Source organism: Lepus europaeus, chromosome X (genome assembly GCF_033115175.1).
Source record: "Lepus europaeus isolate LE1 chromosome X, mLepTim1.pri, whole genome shotgun sequence".
NCBI lineage: Eukaryota > Metazoa > Chordata > Mammalia > Lagomorpha > Leporidae > Lepus > Lepus europaeus.
Genome location: NC_084850.1, coordinates 92,437,753 through 92,450,674, shown reverse-complemented (window position 1 = coordinate 92,450,674; position 12,922 = coordinate 92,437,753).

Here is a 12,922-nt window from a genome sequence, read left to right as displayed (position 1 = left end):
GAATTCATCCAAGGAAAGCATTTAGCACAAGGCCTGGCAATCAGCAAGAACTCAGGACAGGACAACAGAAATCTGAAAAAGTGGTATCAAAATCTCTTTGTTTCAGAAGTAGATTTGGTACCTAACCTCACACCAACTCACAGTGGGCAAAGGCCAAATGTGCATTTTGTTGCTGGCAGGATAAGGAAATAGACAGTTTTAGCTGTGTTCCCAGTATCATTCATTTCCTTTGAGTCCGCAATGACTAAGGGAACCCAGAGACAGGCTTCTTGGGGCAAAGGCATCTGTCCAAGCTGGCCCCTACCTGCTGTGCCTGTGGGCAAAAGCTGAGTCAAAAGTTGAGTTTACTATTGGTGGGTGAGTAGCTTGAAGCAAATGCCCAGTTTTTCTGGGTACCAAGTTCCCCAATTATGCAATGAATACACTAACTATGTGTCTATAAGAGTGTTAAATAATCACTGATCAGTAGATTTCAGAGTTGGCAAGGATCTTAAAAATTTTCTCTTCCAATACTATCTCCTCCTCCAACATAGACCCAGGGAATGGAAAGAATTCCCAGAGCCACAAAGTTTAGTGGCTGAGTTAGGATAAATACCCAAGCCCTTGATTCTTGATGGTGAGCTGAGTGCAGTAGTGAAAAAGGGTAAAAATTAAAAGTGCATGACTACTATAATGCTAGTAGTTGGAGCCTAAGGTTAACATTTATATTATAGTGACAAAATAATATTTGATATATATATAAGGGGTCTTCATGGAAGATGTGTATTATGAAAAAGCTATGCATAGATTTCAAATTTATTTCCATTGGAATAAATTAATTTTTTTTGACAGGTAGAGTGGATAGTGAGAGAGAGAGACACAGAGAGAAAGGTCTTCCTTTTTGCCGTTGGTTCACCCTCCAATGGCCGCTGCGGCTGGCGCATCGTGCTATCCGAAGCCAGGAGCCAGGTGCTTCTCCTGGTCTCCCATGTGGGTGCAGGGCCCAAGGACTTGGGCCATCCTCCACTGCCTTCCCGGGCCATAGCAGAGAGCTGGCCTGGAAGAGGGGCAACCGGGATAGAATCCGGTGCCCCAACCGGGACTAGAACCTGGTGTGCCGGCGCTGCAAGGCAGAGGATTAGCCTGTTAAGCCACGGCGCCGGCCGAAATAAATTAATTTTAATTCTACTTTGGCACAAACTTTTTGAAGTAGTCTCATAAATTACTACCTATTCTGATTCATTCATAAATTCAATAAACATGTGGGCCTACTTTGTACTAGGCACAGTATTTTACACAGTTTATGTCCTCATTTCTATTCAATAAAGAAGGAAAGTAAATATGTTAAACAAATGCTGTGAAAAAAAAGAAAGTGAAGTGATAGTAACTCTGGAGAAGAGAAGAAAGACAGTTTAGATAAGGAAGGCTTCTCTAATTGAGGTTGAGACCTAAAAGTGAGGCCTTAAAATGAGGCAATCAAGTAAGAGTTATGGGAAAAGAATTCCAGGTACAGAAAACAGAAAGTGGAGAAGCCCAAAGGATTGAAAACTCTTTAGTGTTCCAGGAATGTGAATTTCAATAAAGCTGAAGCCTTGAAAGAAAGAGGGAAAGTAGTAAAGGCCATAGTAAGAGAAATTATATTTATTTTAACAACAACCTGGGGAGAGGGGAGAAAACATATTTATGTTTTAAGAGGCCATTCATAAAACAACAACAACAAAAAAAAAACAAAAAAACAAAAAGAGACCATTCAAATGCTTTGTGATAAACAGATTGGGGTGGGGGGAGAGGTTGAAGTTGTTTCAATTATCCAGGGGAGAAATGATAATGATGACCTGGACTAGAAGGGCAGTGACAATTATAGACAGAGGGAGTAACATCAGTTTGATGAATGATAGAGTATGAGTGGGAAGAAGAAGGAATTAATATGATGCTGCACTTTCCACTTCAAAGACTGGGTATTTAATGGTACCGTGGCTGATGTGAGGAGACTGGCTTAAATACAGGTGTGAGGAAATACAGACTTTGGTTTTAGGTGTATTAAGAGTAAACTTCCAGGGCCAGCGCTGTGTTGCAGCAGGATAAGCGAAGGCCTGCAGCCCCTGCATCATATATGGGTACCAGTTCAAGTCCTGGCTGCTTCTCCACTTCCAAGCCAGCTCCCTGCTAATGCACCTGGGAAAGCAGTGGAAGATGGCCCAAGTGATTGGGTCCCTGCACCCATGTGGGAGACCCAAATGAAGCTCCTGGCTCCTGGCTTCAGCCTGGTCCAGCTCTGGTTGTTGCAGCCATTTGGGGAGTGAACCAGCGGAAGAAAGATTTCTCTCTCTCTCTCTCTCTCTCTCTCTCTCTCTCTCTCTCTCCTCTCTCTCTCCTCTCTCTATAACTCTTTCAAATAAATAAATACATCTTAAAAAAACAGTGAGCTTCCAATTAATCATTATTAGAAAAGATGTCAGAAAGATAACTGGATATATAAGCCTGGAGCATGGAGAGAAGGTCTGGCTGCATATATACATTCTGGATTCATCCTCATATAGATGGTATTTAAAGTAACAAGACAGGCTGTAATCATCTAGGGAGAGAGTGTAGATAAAAATGGATCCTGAACTGAATCCTAAGACTCTCTAACAATTAGACGAGTTGCACAGAAAAGGAGAGGTCAAAAATGGAAACTTAAAAACTGTAGTCAGTAAGGTAGAAAGAAAACCAGGATAAATCATATTCAAGTGAAAAAGGTTTGAGATGTGTGAAATGTCACTGAGGAGTTACATGGGTGATAGAGATATGTTCACTGCATTGCAACAAGGTCTACTTGCAGGGGCCTTGAGAAGAGTAGCTTCAGGGGTACACAGGCAACAGCAGTCATAATAGAAAGGCTTATGGAGTAAATTACAGGGAGAAGGCCTAAATTAAGGTGAAGAATTGCAGATAATGAGTGTAGACAACTCAGAAGTTTAGTTATGAAGTGAATAAAAGAAATAGGGCTCTATTGGGGAGGGTATGAGAAGTCAAACAAATCTTTTTTTTCCCTTTAACATGGAGTTAAGAGCGTATTTATATGATGATGGAAATGAGAAAAGGTGCTTGTTAGAAATGCAGAACTCAGGCCCCATCCAAGAACTACTGAATCTTATTCTGCATTTTAACTAGATCCCCAAGTGATCTGCATGTACATTACAGTTTCAGTTTTGGGAGCACTATTGGAGGAGAGGGGATACTTGCAGAAGTAATATCTTTGTGGAGGTGAGAGAGGATGGGTTCTAGAACACAAGAGAAGAAATTTGCCCTTAATAAGAACAGGGTCACTTTCTGCATTCTAGTATGAAGGAAGAGAAAATGGGTAAAGGTTGCAGGTGTTGGTGAGCCTGTAGATTTGGTAAATGAAAGAGACAGAAATGCCCATATAATGGGTTTTATTTTCTCAAAAAAGAAATGAAGCAGAGACAGGGTATAAGTGGAGCTGGATGGACAAATATGAAATAATTCTTTCACAGTAGTGATTCTCAACCATGGTTGCACATTAGAATCACATGGGAGATTAAAAATTTCATGACAAAATGGAGGCAGGCATTTGGCCTGCTGGTAAAGCTCCCATTATCAGTATGTGAGGGTTCAATACCCACCTCTGGGTCCTGACCCCAGCTTCTTGCTGCTGCAGACCTTGGGAGGCAGCAGTGATACCTCTAGTAATTAAATCTCTGCTACTCTTATGGGAGACTTGGTTATGTTCCTGGCTCCTGACGTTGGCCCCAGCCCAGCCCTGGCAAATGTGGACATTTGGGGAGTAAACCAGAAAATGGGAGCTCGCTCGCTCACTCTCTCTTCCTCCCTCCCTCTCTCTCTCCCTTCCTCCCTCCTTCTCTCCCTCCCTCCCAAATATAAAAAAAAAATTTTTGTGGAAAAACAGAATTAAAAGGTGAGTTTATGGGCTGGCACTGCAGCACAGCAGATTAAGCCACTGCTTCCAACTCCGGCATCCCATATGACAGTGCTGTATGAAGTCTGGGCTGCTCTGCTTCTGATCCAGCTCCCTCGTAATGTGCTTGGGAAGGCAGTGGATGAAGGCTCAAGTATTTGGGTCCCCTCCATACACATGGGAGACTAGGATGAAGTTCTTGGCCCAGGCTTGGCTGTTGCAGATTTTTGGGGAGTGAACCAGTTGATAAAAGATTGATCTCTTTCTTTCTCTGCCTTTATAATAAAAAGGATACTTTATTTTTAAAAAGATTTATTGATTTATTTTTTCAAGATTTACTATTTTATTTATTTGAAAGGCAGAGTTACACACAGAGAGAAAGAGAGGCAGAGAGAGAGATGTCTTCCATCCTCTAGTTCACTCCCCAAATGACTGCAGCAGCCAGAGCTGAGCTGATCTGAAGCCAGGAGCCAGGAGCTTCTTCTGTCTCCCATGTGGGTGCAGGGGCCCAAGGACCTGGACCATCTTCCACTGCTTTCCCAGGCCATAGCAGAGAGTTGGATCAGAAGTGGAGCAGCGGGATTCAAACCAGTGCCCATATGTGATACCAGCACCGCAGGCAGTGGTTTTACCAGCTACGCTACAGCACCGGCCCTGATACCGATTTATTTCAGAAAGAGTTAGAGAGACAGAGAGAGAGAGAGAGAGCGCTTCCAGCCTCTGGTTCACACTCCCCAGATGGCTGCAGTGTCCAGCAATGGGCCAGGCTAAAACTGGCTTCATCCAGGCCTCTTATGTGGGTGGCAGGGGCCAAAACACTTGAGTCATCTTCTGCTACTTTTCCCAGGCCATTAACAGGGAGCTGGATCAGAAGTGGAGCATTCAGGAAAGGAACCAGTACCTATATGGGATGCCAGTGGTGACTTTATCTGCTGGGCTACAAAGCCGGTCCCTAAATAAATACTTTTTAAAAAGATGCTTATATTGGTGCAAAACACCCTTTGAAATCTGTGCACATTTTTTCACAATACACATTTTTCATGAACATTTTAAAGACTCCTCACATATATCATTTAAAAAATTTAAATATAAATAAAATTTCCTATGAAATTTTTGAAGTCCTCTAATATATTGGGAAGAGAAATAGAAAATACAGTTGTAAGTATTTGCAAGGAAGTGATCATATTAGACAAATGAATTTCAGCTAGTTAGAGGGAAAAGAATACATGAGAGAGAAGAAATGTTAGATAATGGGGTAAGGTCTGTGGAATGGTAGGGTCTACCAGAGATGTTGATATGGTTAAATGGTTGGAGAGCTACAAAAAGAAGAGCAAGATACAGTAGTCAGAGAGGAGATGCTTAAAATGAAGACTCTGGAGGTAATCCGGTTGCTTACTGGATATGACAAGATGTAGGGTATTAATACAGGAGTTTTCTGGCTGAGTGGGTTGAGAATAAAATTTGTTGAATGTGAGTCCGGGGTTGAAAAGGCTGACTTGATTGTTACAGTTAAATAGATGAGAGAAAGGATGAAGACAAGTGATGAACCAGGAGCTAAAGTCCTCAATGAATGAGTAGGAATGTCCAAAAGGACAGCCTGTCAATCAAAAATTATGTATCAAGCATCTCTTGTGTGTCATATTCTATTTTTTAAAAAAAGATTTTATTTACTTATATGAATGGTAGAGTCACAGACAGAGAGAGGGAGAGACAGAGAGAAAGGTCTTCTATCAGCTGGTTCACTCCCCAAATGGTCACAACGGCCGGAGCTGAGCCAATCCAAAGCTAGGATTCAGGAGCTTCTTCCAGGTATCCCATGCAGATGCAGGGGCCCAAATACTTGGGCCATCTTCTACTGCTTTCCCAAGCCATTACAGAGAGCTGATTTGGGAGAGAAGCAGTTGGGATACCAACCAGTGCCCATATGGGATTGTGGCGCCACAGGTGGAGGCTTAGCCCACTACACCACAGTGCAGGCCCTGTCATACTCTATTCTTGGTGCTGTGGATACCATACAAAAGAGAATAAGACATGCTAGGTCTCTGTCCTCAAGGAGCTTATATTCTTTTTTTTTACTTCTATTTAATGAATATAAATTTCCAATGTACAGCTTATGGATTACAATGGCTTCCCCCTCCCATAACTTCCCTCCCACCCGCAACCCTCCCCTCTCCCGCTCCCTCTCCCCTTCCATTCACATCAAGATTCATTTTCAATTCTCTTTATATACCGAAGATCAATTTAGCATATATTAAGTAAAGATTTCAACAGTTTGGACCCACATAGAAACACAAAGTGAAACATACTGTTTGAGTGCTAGTTATAGCATTAAATCACAATGTACAGCACATTAAGGACAGAGATCCCACATGAGGAGCAAGTGCACAGTGACTCCTGTTGTTGACCCAACAAATTGACACTCTAGTTTATGGCGCCAGTAACCACCCTAGGCTCTCGTCATGAGTTGCCAAGGCTATGGAAGCCTTCCAAGTTCGCTGACTCTGATCATATTTAGACAAGGTCATAAAAGACAGAGTGAGGATAGTAACCAATGATCCTAACAGTGGCATTAACCAAGTCTGAACAATTATACAGCATTAAGTGGGAAAGAGGACCTTCAGTACACACAGGTTGGGAGTAGAGCCATTGGAGGTAGAGTAGAGGTTATGATTACAAAGGAATGAGGCCCAAGTGCGCTAGACAGGGTCTAGAACAAAGGACAGAGTCATTATTAGAGGAGCTAAGAAATGTGCTGTCTAAGCTACAATTAAGTTTTCTGATTTAGAGGCAAATAGAACCTGACAGAAGGGGCTTGATAATAACCTGTTGGCCTTTAGGCCTTGTAAGTTAATAGGCCCAGACCTATCTATCTCTTCACATGGGGTATATCCTAAGGGAGGTGTGAACCTCCTGAGGGAAGGCACCCTGTTGACTTGCATTACTTAGCTGGCCTGGGAAGAGAGCTGGCCAGGTAAAGGCAGGTGGCATCTCTATCAAGAAATTTACAGTTCTGCCTGCAATGTTGCTGACCTTACTTGGCCGTCCCCTCAGCTGCAGTGGTCACTTTGGAAGTTGGGCTGAGTGAAGGGCTTTTCAGCTTAGAGCCAATAAGATCTGTGGCTCTGACCTGGGCATCCTTCGACTCCAGGGCAGGTCCATTTCCAGTGATCCAACTCTTGGCAGAGCTGCCAGGAAGGAGGTTATATTCTAACAACCCCAAATAATTATTGCAAAAATGATAAACAGTATAATATAATAGAATTGTGGAAAAAACTGTTTTACTTAGATGGCCAAGGAAGGCTTCTCTAAAGAGGTGACATCTGAGATGGTACTGGAATGAAAAAGTCATGCAGAGAGCTCAGGGAAAAGCTTTGAAAACAGGAAAGAAAAACAAATGCAAAGGCCCAGAGATGGAAATCAGAACGACATGTACAAGAGACAGGGGAAGGCCAATGTGGCAGAGTATAGTGAACCATAAGTCAGTGGTGGAAGACTATGTCAGAGAATCTCAGAGGATGAAAGAAAAAAGAAAGATTGCATGGTGGGTGGCAGAGGCAGATGGCATGTCCTTACAAGGAGCCAGGGGTAGTGAAGGCAGAAAAAGAAGGAACAGGAAAAATGATAGATGTTTTCTCCAAATAACCTAACACAGATAATAATTTAAAGCTAGCTGTTAGTGCATTTGGAAAAGTTAAGCACATATATAAATATGAGGGTACTTTTAAAAGTTAATGGACAATAGAATTAAAAGATATTTATTTTGTTATAAATTTTCTTTGAAATCCATAGATATAAGAGGTCTTCAAAAAGTATAAAAAATCTATGCATAGATTTAAAAAAATGTGCACCAACATAAACTTATCTTTTAATTTGAAAGGCAGAGAGAAAGAGAAAAGCAGATCTCCCATCCATGGGTTCACTCCTCAAATGCCACACTAGTTGAAGCTGGGCCAGGCCTAAACCAGGAACTGGGAACTCAATCCAGGTCCCCTACATTGGATGAGGGAATCCAACTTCTTGAGGTATCAACTGCTGCTTCCTAGGATGCACTTATCAGGAAACTGGGGTTGGCAGTAAAGTGAGGACTCGAACCCAGGCACTGCAATATGGAATGTCTGTGACCTAAGTGGCAGCTTAACCACTATGCCAAATGCCCACTTCAATTTATCTTTTAATTCCATTTCCCATGAACTTTTTAAGGTATCCTTGTATAATCTTACACTCTGAGGGGAAAAACAAATCAAGCTAGACACATTCTCAAGGTCATCTAGCTCCTTGCTACTACTCAAAGTCTCAACATTAGGCTTCAGACCAGCAGCAATAACATCACCAGGGAGTTTATTCAATATGCAGAATCCCAGATACATTCCAGACCCATTGACTAAAGAGCAACATTTTCACAAGATTTCCAGTGATTCACATACTTATTGAAGTGTTAGACTCAGCTCTAGACCAAATTCCTGCCACTGTGTTGGAATCATTACGATAACTTCCTCTGGCCAAAAAGGGATAAAAACCATCTTCATCTCTATTTGGAAGCACAACAGTTAGAGATACTGATGATAGCCAGAGTTCCTGATTTATGAAAGAAGGTTTTCTGGGCATGTGGGCTCCCTTGTCCTCTGTGGAAACATTAGCTAGGCATTCATCCCACTTAGAACACAATTTTTCACCCTGAAGTTTCTCAAGCTTGCAGATACAGGCGAAAGAAAGGACCCAGTGAACTTCACAGGCACTTGAAGCAAGACTGAATATAAAGAGCAGGGAGAAGTGGTCCCGTTTGTGCTCCTTCAGGCCATGGCAAGAAGAGCCTTGAGACAGGCTAAGTTGCTGTTCAATGGGCTGCTACAGAAAGCACCACTCTTGAATGTAGGGAGACTTGGTCCCAATTTTTCCCCAGGTTATTTCAGTTTGATTACAGAGATAAGCCAGATGAAATACCTGCTCCTTCCACTGAGGTGGGAACCCAGTAGTGAGTTTCCTTTGTGAGTTCTCCGTGGGCTTCCGCTCTCAAACGTCTATAAATGAAGCCAACTGCAAGTTCATCTCTTAGCATCACTCCTCTTACCTCCCTTTTTCTCTTTCTTCCATGCAATGCCTTCAACCTCAGCTTCTTATCTGCCAAGGAATTTGATCTCCAGCCCACTACTCATGTTCAGGACAAAGGCGAGAGCTAAAATAATTGCCTGAAGTGTTTCAATTAGATGAGAAGATTTAACCCATACTAGGACAGAGGTGTTGGTTGAATCATTTGAGTGGATTCAGGACCTTCCAAGCTCACAAACATGTACCTGCTCAAAGATTCTCTGCCAAGCCCAGCTCACATGTTAAAGTTCAACCTTATGAAGTTTCATTACTGAGGACACTGATGCAGTGTAGTTCCAGGTAGATATGCTGTAAAATGAATCGTCCATCAATGAAAAGCTGCACTAGAGAACGATGCAAAGAAGTCAGTGAGCCAAGTTGAGAATACTGGTCTAGGAGGTAGGTGACAGCTAAATTGCTGTAACCTTGGATAAGCCATTCCATCTCTTCATTGTCAAATGGTATGGTTACAATCTCTCAATGCTTTTATTAAAATTTATTTATTTATTTGAAAGTCAGAGTTGCAGAGAGTAAGGAGGGGTAGAGGTAGATATCAGTCTTCCATCTGCTGATCTGCTGGTTCACTCCTCAAATGATCACAACGGCCAGAGCTGGGCCAATCTGAAGCCAGGGGCCAGGAACTCCATCAGGTCTCCCATATAGGTGCATGGGCCCAAGGGCTTTCCCACTGCTTTTCCAGACACATTAGCAGGGAGCATAGTATTAGAAGTGGAGCAGCCAGGACTTGAAACCCACTCCCATTATGGGATGCTGGCATCTCAGGCAGTGGCTTAACTAGCTATGCCACCATGTTGACCTCATTACAATGCTTTTTGACCTACACTTTCATAGAGAATAGGGAAGGTCTTACAAGGGCTATTTCTAATTCTGGGGGACTTGTGGAAAGCTGAACAGGAAGAACTCTGGGCCCACTATAACTGGAGTGATTCCTTTCCACCTGTATGGCTCACAAATGATGTTATAAATATCTAAATAACCCTTGGCAGAAAAAAGGTTCTCCACCCCTGTTCTAGGTGTTGACTCCTGAGTTCTGAGGGAAATTTGTTTTATTAAAGTTCTGAGAGGGTCAGGGAAATAAAGGAGAATAAAAGGAGAGAAAGGAGGGGGAAAAGATGAAGAGGAGAATGTGTACAAAAGGGAAAGAAGGCGAGGAAGAGATGGAAGAGAAGGAGTGAGAAAAAGGAAGGAAAAGGAGGAGTATGATGATGACAAGTTGGTAGATTAGAAGGAAAGAGAAGAGAGGAAGAGAAAAAAAGAAAGCAGACAGAGGAGGAAGAGGGGAGCTTAAGATATCAAGGCTGAAGCTTTTCTTAAACGCTCCTTCCTTCCCAGACTCCTCCATCCTTATCTGGCCCCTCCTCACAGTAGGACATCCTCACAGCAGGAACCTAAGGTCCCTTTACGGCTCTAAAATTCTATGATCTTCTGAAATGCTATAGCAACAAGAGGAGCTGGCTCCATCCCGCCCCCCTGTGATGAGCTGTCTCCTCACACCCACACTTCCTCTTCCTGATAGGGTGCATACAGAGTTCATCAGGCTGCTGTGGAAGCCCTGGGGTGAGGGGTAAACTAGAAAAGAGGAGAGAACGCATCACCTCTACACACATACATATAATTAATTACCAAGTCCTGCCACCTGTTCCCCTATGGCACTTATTCAGTGTGTCCCTTCCTTTCCATACCCATAGCTACTACCCTAGGTCAGGCGCTAATTTATGTCTCTCCTGGGCCATCATATCACCCTCTTAAGTGTCTCCCCATTCCCATTTGGTGCCGTCAAATCTATTCTCACACTGCTGTCAGAGTTATATTTCTTTTTGGTTTTTGGTTTTTAATTTTTTTTAAACAGGCAGTGTTAGACAGTGACAGAGACAGAGAGAAAGGTCTTCCTTCCGTTGGTTCGCCCCCCCCAAATGGCCGCTACGGCAGGCGCGCTGCGCCTATCCGAAGCCAGGAGCCAGGTGCTTCCTCCTTGTCTCCCATGCGGGTACAAGGACCCAAGCACTTGGGCCATCCTCTACTGCCTTCCCGGGCCACAGCAGAGAGCTGGCCTGGAAGAGGGGCAACCAGGACAAAATCCGGCGCCCCGTCTGGGACTAGAACCCTGGGTGACAGCGCCGCAGGCAGAGGATTAGCCTATTGAGCCGTGGTGCCGGCTGCTTTTTAAAAATTTTTAAACATTTATTTGAAAGGCAGAGTTGCAGAGAGAGAGAGAGTGAACTTACATCCATTAGTTCACTCCACAAATGCCTGCAATGGCTGGGTCTGTGCCAGGTGGAAACCAGGAGCTTCATCCGGGTCTCCCACACACGGATGCAAGTACCCAAACACTTGGGCCACCTTCCGCTGTTTTCCCAGGCACATAACAAGGATCTGGATCACAAGTGGATCAGCCAGGTCTCAAATCGGCACCTATATGGGATGCTGGTGTTGCAGGTAGTGGCTTAACCTGCTTTGCCAATGCCGGCCCCCAGAGTTATATTTCTGAAGCACAGTCTGTCCCAGATCCTCCCCTGATCAAACAGCTTTAATGACTCTATTGGCTATAAAATGAAGTTCAAATTCTTTACAAAGATATTAACAAGTTTCCACAACCTAGCCCCAAATCCTCTTCTAACTCCTCTATAATCTCTTTACAGAGCCACATTTTCCAGACAACATGTCTTTTAAAAAAAATCCTCTCATAATTTCCTTTCCCATGATTCTGGTTATTTAAGTCCTAGCTGTCCTTCCAGTTCTGGTTCAATTGCCATCTCTTTTATGAAGCTTTGACCAAAGTTAAAAATTGATCTCCCTTTCTGTGCATGCTTATGACATTTTGATGGTACCCTTTTTATGCCATTTTCCATAGCTTGCTTTATGTAGTTAGTTGTTTATGAACTTGTCTCCTCCACATAATTTTGCTTCCCCATACCCTCTGGCATAATGTTGTGAGGCTCTCATAAAACACTGAGTGAACTGATGTTCAAAGAAGGGAGGCAAAGGGCTTGAACTTGGGTTCTAAGAAGGGCAAGGCAGATTATGAGGGTGGCAGAAAAGCCATGCAAGGTCCAACTTTCACTACTCTTACAAGGAACGCCTCGTATACCTCCTTTGATTCTGACATTTCAAAGTAGAGAGACACCATTTGGGGGGTCTCTGAAATGTGGCTTTGAAATCCCCTCAACCTCACCCTTTTCTCCACCCCATAGCTAACCACTATCATCAGAGCTAACATGTGCCAGGCACTATGCTAAGGGCTTTACATGTATTCACTTGTTTACTCCTCCTAGCAACTTTTTCATATAGGTACTAATAAGGGTAGTGATTGCAAAAGGGTGGTTGCAAGTTTTTAGTGAATGATATAATGTACCTATTCAGGTGGTAAAATCAATTAGCTGTGTCCTGATCAGCTTTTTTTTTTAATTAACAGATAAATAGGCCACAAAGGGTATCATTTCATGAACATTTGTTTCAATTTATTTTAGTTGTATTTTCTTACTAGTTAAAATGATCAGTTTAAGTTCATAACTGATCATAAAGATAGGATTAAGTATTTTAACTATTTTTTTAACTCAGAGCCTAGTCAGACAGTTTAAAATGTACTATTCTAAACCAACATCAGCTGGCAAAAATATAGACATTTGAACTAGTTACTTTATATCTCTGGATGTTTCCACATGTGCAAAATAGAAATAATAATGGTATGTATATGAAAAAGTTTATGGGAGGAGTAAACAAGTGAGTACACATAAAGCCCTTAGCACAGTGCTTGGTACATGTCAGCCATGATGGCAGTGATTAGCTATGGAGTGGTGATAAAAGAAGGGTTGAGGGGATTTTAAAAAGGTTCCCTCAGGACAGTGAAAGACCTGGACAGACCTGATGCAGACCACGTGATCTGACACACACCGTATAGTTACACACACACACACATAC